Consider the following 13,414-nt stretch of genomic DNA (forward strand, 5'->3'; position numbering starts at 1 on the left):
TGCCAATAAGACAATGGAGTGGTGTGGTGTCTCCACGTTACGATCAGGGAGGTTCTCCCCCAGTACAACAATGACGTGTGCCAATAAGACAATGGAGTGGTGTGGTGTCTCCACATTACGATCGGGGAGGTTCTCCCCCAGTTCAACAATGATGTGTGCCAATAAGACAATGGAGTGGTGTGGTGTTTCCACATTACGATCGGGGAGGTTCTCCCTCAGTACAACAATGATGTGTGCCAATAAGACAATGGAGTGGTGTGATGTCTCCACATTACGATCAGGGAGGTTCTCCCTCAGTACAACAATGACGTGTGCCAATAAGACAATGGAGTGGTGTGGTGTCTCCATGTTAAGATCAGGGAGGTTCTCCCCCAGTACAACAATGGTGTGTGCCAATAAGACAATGGAGTGGTGTGGTGTCTCCACATTACGATCAGGGAGGTTCTCCCTCAGTACAACAATGACGTGTGCCAATAAGACAATGGAGTGGTGTGGTGTCTCCATGTTACGATCAGGGAGGTTCTCCCCCAGTACAACAATGGTGTGTGCCAATAAGACAATGGAGTGGTGTGGTGTCTCCACGTTACGATCAGGGAGGTTCTCCCCCAGTACAACAATGATGTGGGCTCCTCCATCTTCTCCCGTATTAATTTATCAAAACTTTCTGTTGCTGTAATTCTGTTTCTGTTGCACTCAGTTTGATCACACCAGTAATTACACAATCCCAGAGGAAGCCCTGCATCGCATGGTGTTACTCTCTCAGACTCTACTGTAAAACTCTCTGCCAATACATTTTGGACTCAAAAATTCATTTTACTGAAAATGTTCTGCCATTACTCATACAACAAACTGCATTGCACTATAAACAGACACTTGTTAACAAACCTGTCTTTAAAACAAGATATCTTGATACATTTTTAGTTTCTTTTTATCAAACACCGGCAGATCATAATTTTCCCAAAATTATTTTACAATTACTTACTTTGAGAAAGAAACAGATTAAATAACAAGAGGCCAGAAGGGCCAGTATCACTCAACTGGGTAAAAAAGCAATGATGGCGTTTGCATTAAAATTAATGTTTCAAGTATTTCCATAATTTGGGTTGGCATCTAGGAGGAAAAAAGGATAAGACTATAATTTTGATAACTTACATAACATTATTTTTGGGTCCAGCTTCCAGGAAAGCTACAATCTTGCTTTACACAACAATTGATTTCAGGTCCTAAAGACCAAGGATGCTTCATGGCAAATTTGGTTTCATATATATTATTTCCATTTTATGACTGTGGGACAAAGTCCTCAGGGGTTGGGCTGTACCCCAGGACTAACTATGATAGTATGATTGTGTTATCGTTTCATACCCAAAGCACATATGAATATAGGGTGGTTGGAGACCTGAACATCTTATATCTTATATTTCATGACCCAGATAATATAATGCCTCTAGAAGCCTGCAACACCAGTAAGCATGATTGTTTCCGTCGTTTCCGTCTTTTCATGCTCATGGTTATAGAGTCGGAACCTTGATGATTTCCAAGTTATGATCAAAGGACCCTAAGTAACCTTGAAAGTAGGTCAAGGTCATTTAAATAGGAGGAACCCTCATAGGAATATCATTCCATTTAACTACCAACCAAATATTAATTTGACATTTGTCTTTCAGTATTAAAGAAGAAGTCATTAAAGGTGGCTGACAGAAGGAGGCTGCATGAATATCTGTATGGATCACAAACTCAGCTATTGATGATATTTATATGATTAATAATTGATATGATTCTGCTTGATCAACCTTTTCTATTGTAACTGTCCCCAGTAATCCAGCTATTTAATTATTCAGATTATTCAGCTAACTTAATTAGGGACTTGGTGCCTGGATCAATGTGTCTTTCCCGAACACAAAATTTCGTCCATGGAAATTTGTCATGTTCTAAGGCTTACACTTGAGTTTGCTTGTTACTCAGTTTCCTCTTCAATCAGGGTCCCAAACAACTGTTATTCTGTCGCTATAACAACACATGCAATTCAAACACTCAGACGAATCTGTTTTTGAATTAGCTCTCGACAATATTGTTTTTGTGTTAACGTCAATTAAAGGGAAGCTCATCACAAATGAAACGTCTGTTTCTGCTACGGACTCTAAAGTTGGGGGATTTCTAACTAATTGAGAACAAACACAGTAATGCCTCCATCAGTGCGTTAGAAAGGTGATTTACAGGTTGTAGAATGTATTGACCACGTGTTGGCGGAAAACCCGAGGATTAGGAGAACAGGTGAGGTGTTGTAGGATAGACGTAGGCCTGCGATCTGACATGTTACCAGTACGGATATATACTACAAAGGTGTGTTGAGAACCTTCAACATCTGACTAATATCACAGAACATGTAAACTTCAGTTTTCACAAAAGAGCTTTGGACTATTCATCATATATTTCTTACTAACATTATAAAACAAGTCCAGAATCTTCCATTTAAGGACCAATACCACTGCAGACAAACAAAAAAGACTGGTTCACACAATAACCTCCCCTTAATTTCATTTTGGATATATATATAACTCTAGCAAGACTACAGGAAAAACACTGGCATGATGTATACTTGCCATCTCTCCCCATTTAGGACGGAGACTCCCGATTTTGGACATTAAAATTTAGTATTTTGAACGAGTTTGAGAAACTGTTCCTATATTCTAAGATCTAATGACTTAATCTGAGAGCACAACTTAAAATATGTTATTCTAAAGGGTCATTTTGTCTCTAGGGGGTAATATATACACACATTTTATTTAGGTTTTAATTTTGAGCATGCAGAATCTTACCCATGAAAATTTCAAAAAGTCGGCAAGTATGATTCTTTTATATTTGGGTTCTCTTAACGAAATTGTGTCAGGTCATAATACAAAAGTTAAAAGTATCACACAAGTATCCTGTAGAAAAAACACTGGAATCGTGTGATATATACATATTTATACAGAAACAGAACAGAACTTGAAGGGTGCTGCAACTACTTAACAAGGACGTCTGTATCGAAACATTTCCACACCCAGAAATTTGTAACGTATCTTCTATGTAGAGAAGAATGCTATCATCACACTCCAGGGGAGGAAACACTTCAGAAGTGGAATATTTTTCAGAAATTCTATCTTAAAAATCACGTCCTAAAATAGACACCTTTCTATTTAGAAACAGCCTTACCGTTGTCACTGTTGTTTTATCATCAACCACTCCCTGCGAAATGGAATTTTCTTACGATTTGACCACACCCGTAAAATTATGATAGACCGGCCAACATGCTGCATCTTACATGGAACTGTTCTGTATCATATGTAGAGATATGATGGAAATATTACAGTGAGTAATAAATACCTCAGCCCACTACCGTACCACTGGTTAATATAAAACTGACATCTGCCAAACATCACTCTCTATATTACTCCCGAGATAAAATCCACATTTCTCTGTAATGGAACTTTGGAAAGTCACAAATTTTTGAAATTTGAAATGTAGTCCGAGTGGATCAGTTACAAATGTTGGCATCCAGTTACAGGAGAATCTACTTCACAGTTTACTGGATATTTAGAATACCACCAAATGTTGGAAGTAGATCATGTGTCTGTGTGTAGGCATGATACAGTTGTATAAAGCTACGTTTTATTATTTTACAGCTTAAAAAATTATGTCAATATGATTTTAGTCTATGACTTGTTCTTAGTTATACGAAATGGAAACAAAAACTTCAAAGTTCTGGCATTGAAAACATCTCCAATCATATTTAAATCTGAAAGTAATCTTTTTACAGTTATATTCAAAGAATTAAATTTTAAAACTTCACCATTTTTTTTCTCCTGTGAAGCTAACCAGGCTTAGCCCACCTGTCTCCGTGAACATATATTTGTGAGGTATATTAAGCTAACAAGGCTCGGCCCACCTGCCGCCGTGAACATCTGTTTGTGAGGTATATTAAGCTAACAAGGCTTGGCCCACCTGTGTCCCTGAACATGTGTTTGTGAGGTATATAAACTAACGCTGTAGACTGGTCTAAATGGAAACGACCCCATCATGTGTCCAGGGATACTGCTTACATATGAAGGTAGTAAAAATATTTCAGAGATTCAAATATCACAGAATCACACAGACAGCAGCCTCTTATGTAACAGGGGATTCATATATCACTCAACGCCATCAGGACCAACACACACAAAGCTTGGTTAACTTGAAAAATACTGAAACAAAAAATATTTTTAACAGATGATATAACTGAATTTACTGATTATTTCCCAAATTGTTACAACAGGATTGAAAGCAGTGTTCACATGACCTTAGCTGTCATCAAACGACCTTAGCTGTCATCATATGACCTTACATGTTTTCCTGACCTCAGCTATTTTACTTTTGTAAAACCTCAAACAATGTGACTGTGTAATCAGAGAAATCCTATTATCTTCAGATTTGTTTTTAGGAATCGTTGACAAAAAATCACAAACAAATAATTCTTTTTATATCTGTCAAATAATGAAAGTCAGAACAGTTGTGTACTCTTATATGTAATTATTTGTTTCTTAGACAATTTTTTTCAACAACTTCAGAGATGTACAATTACATTTTATAAGAATACTTGACTGTAGGAAGATTTTGAAAAACTAGCCTGACATGATTTGTAGTAAATTTTGAAAACTTTCTGAAGTCCAGACTTAAAATCTACCTCAGCTGTAGGGTTATTTGTAAACCCCTAAAATTTATCCAACTTTTCAGTTATGAGTTAATAATTTTGATCACTTGGATAAGACTGGCTACCTGCTTTTTATGAAGTCTAAGTTTTTATGAAGAATTTGGGAGATTCATTTTTATTACCAGGTTATCTCCCCTAGATTGAGAACTTAGACATCAAAGTGTAGACTGGCCCCCTTTTCTAGAATTAAATATTTAGAACAAAAATTAAATCGTATGTCTATGTTTTAAACTAGGAGGGGATAAGATGGTAGTAAAATGCACCTGGGTTTGGTTTGGTTTTATTTCGTTTAACGTCCTATTAACAGCTAAGTTCATTTAAGGACATGCCTCCATGTGTGTGTGTATGCAGGAGACAGGGTATGTTGGTGTTCTTGCCTCCTTGTGATAGCAATGATCTGATGCTGACTTTATAGTGCTATCTCACTGAAATACCGTGCCAAAGGCACCCATCACAGCTTTCCAAATGCACCTGGGAAGTTCTTCATTAAAACTTAAAGAGATGATAGCCTGTCTAATCAAAGTAATTAAGAGTTTATTTTGTTCTAAATATTGATTCAATATTCTAGAGACAGGGGCCAGTCTATTTCAGTATGTATGGGGTATCCTCACTCCGAAGTATCCTAGACCAGCCCTGGTGTGCTGATATTGCTGTATTAGTGTATGTAACCCAGACTTACATGACATGGAGGTGTAATAGTAATAGGTTTGTGTGACCTTAACTCTCTCCACACGGTTCTCTACTCCACTCACGGTGTGAAAACCTTTTAAACATATCAATGACACTCGCCTGTTTCTATCATAATCTCTCAACGTTTTTATGTAAATTGTTGTTTGGGGTTTTCCCAGGGTAAGTATCCCGCTGGGTAAGGTAATGCTGTAGAGACTGGGCTGGAAAGTGACGGAGAAGCGCTCAGGTTTACACTGGAAAGTGACGGAGAAGTGCTCAGGTTTACACTGGAAAGTGACGGAGAAGTGCTCAGATTTACACTTGTTCTAGCGTCACATGCAACTGTTCACTTTTTTCCACAGTGATAATTGTATAGATTTGGTCTGAAGCCAAGACCTGCAGTAACATTTTTTTCTGCTTTTTAGGTCACCTGAGACAAAGTCTCAAGTGACCTATTGCGATCGCCTTTTGTCCGGCGGCATCCATTGTCTGTTGTCCGTCGTGCGTTCGTAAACGATTAACATTTTCAACTACTTCTCCAAAACCCCTGAACCAATTTCAATGAAATTTTGCAGAAACCTTCCATGGCCAAAGGTCAACAAAAATTGTGGCCGATTTGGTCCCCAGCCCCCAGGGGCCTGAGGGGCGAGTCCAAAAAGGATCAAATTGGCTAAAATTTCAAAAATGGGGAGGGGGTAAATTTGACTATAGTTTATATAGAGAAATCATATTTTGGACCAATATTTGTTAAATTTCCATTGGAAGTAATTCATTTGGGATAGCATTATCAGTATTAGGTAGCAGTTTGATGGTATGCACATATCAGCCCTGACTGACCCCCAGGGGCTGATGGGTGCACAAAAGGGGCAAAAAAGGGTTGAATTGAAGGAAATTTCAAAAATCTTCTCCTCAAGACCCAGATATGGTAGAATCAAACACTCTTCATAGATGGAAGGGTCTTAAGGTTTATGACCCTAGGGTCTCACGTTTACCTCATTGGGAAGGAGGGGGGGCAAAATTTATTATGGTTTATAATGGCAAATATTACATGTAAATAACTTGATTGGAATCATAACCCTGAGTTGACAGTTTGATACTTTGAAAATTTTGAGCCAGCCTTACCCCCAAGGGCTGTAGGCCTGGGGTAGGGCCCAAAGGAGTCAGTGTGCTAAAATTTCTTCATTTTCCTTGTTTAGAATCAGAGGTGCTAGTTTCAAAAACTTTTTAGTCTTAAATCTGTATGCTAGATATTGAATAAGGTGGTTTTATTGTTTTTTGTCACTTTGAATAATATTTTTGTTCATGTTAAAAACAAAATCAACTCTCTGTATAAATATATATCAGCTGCCTGCACTCCATTCAAACCAGTGCAAGGTGCCACTTCTAACAAGAGAGAAAAGATCCTCTCCAGTAATGGTCTGTTGAGATATATCCCAGTAAAGCCCTCCAACACAATCAATGAACATGCCAGGCCTTTTGCATTCCTCATCCAACAAGACAAGCTTGCCCGTTTATTTTAGACATTTTCACATATTTCAGATTTCTCAAAAATCTTCAATATAATTTGTGTTATGGCCATGTGACCACTAAGAATTATCAGAAAGTCACAAAAATGTAGAAAATATTAATTTCTCTTTTTTATGTTTGTAAAAATGTTACAAAAGATGGAATATTTAGGAATAAAGATGACAACACTTGTGATAACAACCACTCTACATGGTGTTTCTGAATGCTGCAAAAATCATTAGACCAGCATGATCACAGTGAAATAGTGCGGGCTCAGTGGTACATCACAGGGAAACAGTGCTGGCTCAGTGCTACATCACAGGGAAACAGTGCTGGCTCAGTGCTACATCACAGGGAAACAGTGCTGGCTCAGTGCTACATCACAGGGAAACAGTGCTGGCTCAGTGCTACATCACAGGGAAACAGTGCTGGCTCAGTGCTACATCACAGGGAAACAGTGCTGGCTCAGTGCTACATCACAGGGAAACAGTGCTGGCTCAGTGCTACATCACAGGGAAACAGTGCTGGCTCAGTGCTACATCAGTGGGGGTGGGGGCAGGTACTGAATATAAAATCAGTGGGGGTGGGAGCAGGTATTGAATATAAAATTGGTGGGGATGGGGGCAGGTATTGAATACAAAATCAGTGGTGGAAGGGGCAGGTTTTGAATATAAAATCAGTATAGGGGAGGGGGCAGGTATTGAATACAAAATCAGTGGGGGTGGAGGCAGGTATTGAATATAAATCAGTGGGAATGGGGGCAGGTATTGAATACAAAATCAGTGGGGTTGGGGGCAGGTATTGAATATAAATCAGTGGGGGTGGGGGCAGGTATTGAATACAAAATCAGTGGGGGTGGGGGCAGGTATTGAGTATAACATCACTTTGGGAGATGGGTAGGCATTGAGTATAAAACAATTTTATACTCTAAGGGTTGGGTTAGATATTAAGTTAGAAATATGGAAGAGGCAGAGCAGGTATTACAGAAGTGGACCTCAATTTCATTAATTAAGCTTGTTAGACTTGAAACATTGGGTCTTTGTTTGTACATACATACACTCGGCTGGTGCTCATGCATAAAACAAATATTTCATAAGCAGACAAACCGTGTTCCAGTCCAGTTACCCTAAGGTAGTTTATGCTGTTTCCTCTTTGCCGGTACATTTTTCACAGTAAGCAATACCATTGAGCTTCCCCCACTAACAAGTGTGTTCTATGTTGATAATGTCTGTAGCTTTGTCTGAACAAAGTGTACATGTTAAAATCACAAAAAAATCTCTGTGTACATTTAATTATGATGTTTAGCAGAGAAACCAGGACACCGAGCTGTTTGTGTAGATGTGTAGGGCTTGTTACTGAAGTCTGGCTCCAGGCCTCGGCTACAGCTCCACCTCCTTACTATACAGATGGGTAGGAACTAGTTCTGATTTTAACAGATAAAGCTTTATATAGCAACTATTCATTGTAAAACTGCAATTAAGTCATGCTAATCTGGTACATATTCACCCAAATACACACTAATGTGGAGATAGGGAGTTTTTAAATGAAAAATTCAAAATAAATATATATATTATGAACAAATGTTCAGTAACATTGATTTTACCTGTAATAGTAAAAAGATAAATGCACATCTACCTGTTTGGTCTTGTAACTCAGCCAGAACCAAAAGTACAATCCCAACTCAATACACTCTCAACACAATCCCTAACACTGCCTCCAGGCTAACCTGTAGTTTGCTTTATAACAAAATGCAATCCAAATTTCCTAGAATATCGCACACCTAATCCCACAGCTGACAGTCAAACTGCCACTAACACTTCCACTATGATGCCACTATGATGCCACAAGGATGCCACCATGGTATGAACTGTACTTATTCCACCAGTGCCACGGACAACGCCAGACAACACACTACACAGCCAGCCGTAACAGTGGTAATCCTAGCAGTAACATACACATGTACAGACTCCTGCAAGCAAACAATTGAGCTGCTATCACCTAGAGCAGGTTTTAACAGAGCTATCACAGACAACAATTCCAGGCACAGAGTGTCGTAGCTCTCTACAGCTCCAGTCAGCCAGGGTAACTGTGTCGTAGCTCTCTACAGCTCCAGTCAGCCTGGGTAACAGTGTTGTAGCTCTCTACAGCTCCAGTCAGCCTAGGTAACTGTGTCGTAGCTCTCTACAGCTCCAGTCAGCCTAGGTAACCGTGTCGTAGCTCTCTACAGCTCCAGTCAGCCAGGGTAACTGTGTTGGAGCTCTCTACAGCTCCAGTCAGCCTAGGTAACTGTGTCGTAGCTCTCTACAGATCCAGTCAGCCTAGGTAACCGTGTCGTAGCTCTCTACAGCGCCAGTCAGCCAGGGTAACTGTGTTGTAGCTCTCTACAGCTCCAGTCAGCCTGGGTAGCCGTGTCGTAGCTCTCTACAGCTCCAGTCAGCCAGGGTAACTGTTGTAGCTCTCTACAGCTCCAGTCAGCCAGGGTAACTGTGTTGTAGCTCTCTACAGCTCCAGTCAGCCAGGGTAACTGTGTCGTAGCTCTCTACAGCTCCAGTCAGCCTGGGTAACTGTGTCGTAGCTCTACAGCTCCAGTCAGCCAGGGTAACCGTGTCGTAGCTCTCTACAGCTCCAGTCAGCCTGGGTAACTGTGTTGTAGCTCTACAGCTCCAGTCCCCCAGGGTAACTGTGTCGTAACTCTCTACAGCTCCAGTCCGCCAGGGTAACTGTGTCATAGCTCTCTACAGCTCCAGTCCCCCAGGGTAACTGTGTCGTAGCTCTACAGCATCAGTCAGCCTGGGTAACTGTGTCGTAGCTCTCTACAGCTCCAGTCAGCCAGGGTAACTGTGTCGTAGCTCTCTACAGCTCCAGTCAGCCAGGGTAACTGTGTCGTAGCTCTCTACAGCTCCAGTCAGCCAGGGTAACTGTGTCGTAGCTCTCTACAGCTCCAGTCAGCCAGGGTAACTGTGTCGTAGCTCTCTACAGCTCCAGTCAGCCTCGGTAACTGTGTCGTAGCTCTACAGCTCCAGTCAGCCAGGGTAACCGTGTCGTAGCTCTCTACAGCTCCAGTCAGTCAGGGTAACTGTGTCGTAGCTCTCTACAGCTCCAGTCAGCCTGGGTAACTGTGTCGTAGCTCTCTCTACAGCTCCAGTCAGCCAGGGTATCTGTGTTGTAGCTCTCTACAGCTCCAATCAGCCAGGGTAACTGTGTCATAGCTCTCTACAGCTCCAGTCAGTCAGGGTAACTGTGTCATAGCTCTCTACAGCTCCAGTCCCCCAGGGTAACTGTGTCGTAACTCTCTACAGCTCCGGTCCGCCAGGGTAACTGTGTCATAGCTCTCTACAGCTCCAGGCCCCCAGGGTAACTGTGTCGTAGCTCTACAGCTCCAGTCCGCCAGGGTAACTGTGTCATAGCTATCTACAGCTCCAGTCCCCCAGGGTAACTGTGTCGTAACTCTCTACAGCTCCAGTCTGCCAGGGTAACTGTGTCATAGCTCTCTACAGCTCCAGCCCCCCAGGGTAACTGTGTCGTAGGTCTACAGCTCCAGTCAGCCTGGGTAACTGTGTTTTAGCTCTACAGCTCCAGTCCCCCAGGGTAACTGTGTCGTAGCTCTCTACAGCTCCAGTCAGCCAGGGCAACTGTGTTGTAGCTCTCTACAGCTCCACTCAGCCAGGGTAACTGTGTCGTAGCTCTCTACAGCTCCAGTCAGCCAGGGTAACTGTGTCGTAGCTCTCTACAGCTCCAGTCAGCCAGGGTAACTGTGTCGTAGCTCTCTACAGCTCCAGTCAGCCAGGGTTACTGTGATACATTGAATATCATACAGCAAACTCGGCCTCTACATTTATATCCTCAATTATCCAGCACACATTGTAACGTGTAGATGGATTAGGATTGTAAAAGATAAACCAGAAATTTTAACATGATGAAGAATTTTATGATCAAAGGATATACTGAGTATTAATGATTGATGTTTACTGCATCAACAACTTTCCATCATGTAGATGTCTCACATTAACAGATGGTGTGGTAATTTAATGAAACACTGCATATAGAACGTAAATTTTAACATGCAGATAAATTGTGCTTGTAGTTGATTGTACTCAGTCGCTGAACAATAACACTGACATATACAAATTTTATTTCTTTTACAACAATTATGAAACAAGTGACATTGTATTTGAATTTATATTAGTCACTTGTTGACCCGATGTTAGCATGCGGGGGTGGTGCTGGAGGAACCCTGAGTACTCGGGGACTTCATGCTCTTGGCTTGTTATCACTACATAGTTTACATATATAATAGCTACTACATAGGTAAGTTGTGAATAGATGAAGAAAATATTTATGAAAATGTGAAACCTGATAGCTGTGAAAACAGGTTATCAAGTGTTAAGGCTAAAAAAATGTGTTCCAGGTGAGAATATATCTGGTTATGTTTAGTTAAGTTCAGTTAGGTTATGAAAAGTTTAGTTAGGTTATGAAAAGTCTAATTAGGTAACTTGTTATGTCTGGTAAGGATAGGTAAAGTCTAGTAAGGTTTAGTAAAGTCTGCTATGGTTTAGTAAAGTCTGCTAAGGTTTATTTAAGTCTGGTAAAGTTCATTAAAGTCTGCTAAGGTTTAGTAAAGTCTGATAAGGTTTAGTAAAGTCTGATAAGGTTTAGTAAAGTCTGATAAGGTTAAGCTAAGTCTGATTAGGTTTAGTAAAGTCTGGTAAAATTTATTTAAGTCTGATTAGATTAAATAAAGTCTGCTAAGGTTTAGTAAAGTCTGGTAAAGTTCATTAAAGTCTTATAAGGTTTATTTTAGTCTTCCAAGGTTCATTTTAGTCTGCTAAGGTTTAGTAAAGTCTAGTAAAGGATAAGTTAAGTCTAGTAAGATTAAGTTAAGTCTGTTATGGTTTAGTAAAGTCTGATTAGGTTTAGTAAAGTCTGATAAGGTTTTTTTAAGTCTGATATGGTTTAGTAAAGTCTGATCAGGTTTAGTAAAGTCTGATAAGGTTTAGTAAAATCGGATAAGGTTTATTAAAGACTAGTAAGGATAAGTAAAGTCTGGTAAGGTTTACTAAAGTCTTCTAGGGTTTAGTCAAGTCTGGTAAGGTTTAGTTAAGTCTGGTAAGGTTTAGTTAAGTCTGGTAAGGTTTAGTTAGGTCTGCTAAGGTTTAGTAAAGTCTGCTAAGGTTTAGTAAAGTCTAGTAAGGTCTAGTAAAGTCTGGTAAGGTTTAGTAAAGTCTGATACAGCAAAAGACTTCCATACCACTACCAGTTGTTACGCCTTTATAAATTGTATAAATACAACATACAAATGTGTAAGGTAAGTACTTAATAACTTATATTTCATGTAGGCAGGATAAAACACATGTATTTTTTAGGCCTTTTCAACATGTGTTAAGTATCATATTTCTTATGATATTAATAAATGGATTTAAAAAACAAAAAACGTAAAAGTCAACATATCTGACAGGCACGACATGTTTATATCAACGTTTCAATGTAAATTTTATATCTATATTACAGAAAAAAATTCACACAAAGGAGTAAATATTAACGATAGTAAGATTATCAGGTGTATTATGGGTGAATGACGATGAGCTATTTCTCTTTCGATCAGAAATTCTTAAGAATATGTGTCAAAACAGATATATTGCTTTTACATATCTTAATGGTTAAGATCAAACTGTGTCCTCTACTACTCTGTAATGTATATTAAACATTTCAGGCCACCAACAATCAAATGTAAGTTGTTTAGAGGGGGTCTGTACTATAACAATATTATTAGCCACCTATAATGAATTATATGTTGTTTGGAGGGGGTCTGTACTATAACAATATTATAGGCCACCTATAATGAATTATAGGTGGCCTATAATATTGTTATAGTACAGACCCCCCCCAAACAACATATAATTCATTATAGGTGGCCTATACTATTGTTATAGTACAGACCCCCTCCACACAACATATAATTCATTATAGGTGGCTAATAATATTGTTATAGTACAGACCCCCTCCAAACAACATATAATTCTTTATAGGTGGCTAATGATATTGTTATAGTCCAAACCCCCTCCAAACAACATATAATTCATTATAGGTGGCCTATACTATTGTTATAGTACAGACCCCTCCAAACAACATATAATTCATTATATGTAGCCTATAATATTGTATAGTACAGACCCCTTCCAAACAACATATAATGAATTATATGTTGTTTGGAGGGGGTCAGGACTATAACAATATCATTAGCCACCTATAAAGAATTATATGTTGTTTGGAGGGGGTCTGTACAATAACAATATTATAGGCCACCTATAATGAATTATATGTTGTTTGGAAGGGGTCTGTACTATAACAATATTATAGGCTACATATAATGAATTATATGTTGTTTGGAGGGGGTCTGGACTATAACAATATCATTAGCCACCTATAAAGAATTATATGTTGTTTGGAGGGGGTCTGTACTATAACAATATTATAGGCCTCCTATAATGAATTATATGTTGTTTGGAGGGGGTC

The 13,414-nt window shown here is 39.4% G+C and overlaps 1 protein-coding gene across 5 annotated transcripts in view; it reads right to left on the reverse strand.

The window, feature by feature from the left end:
- LOC110466921 (sodium- and chloride-dependent GABA transporter 2-like) overlaps positions 1–13,414 on the reverse strand; it is a 123,237-nt gene that overhangs the window by 78,101 nt on the left and 31,722 nt on the right. Inside the window, exon 1 of one of the 5 annotated variants that reach the window (XM_021523720.1) lies at positions 8,537–9,036. The exons of the other annotated variants lie outside the window; for them this stretch is intronic. The gene's annotated coding sequence lies outside the window, so the exon portion shown is untranslated. Of the gene's footprint in view, positions 1–8,536; positions 9,037–13,414 lie in introns of those variants that run through there. 5 annotated transcript variants of the gene reach the window in all.

Source organism: Mizuhopecten yessoensis, unplaced genomic scaffold, assembly GCF_002113885.1.
Source record: "Mizuhopecten yessoensis strain PY_sf001 unplaced genomic scaffold, ASM211388v2 scaffold11147, whole genome shotgun sequence".
Classification (NCBI taxonomy): Eukaryota; Metazoa; Mollusca; class Bivalvia; order Pectinida; family Pectinidae; genus Mizuhopecten; species Mizuhopecten yessoensis.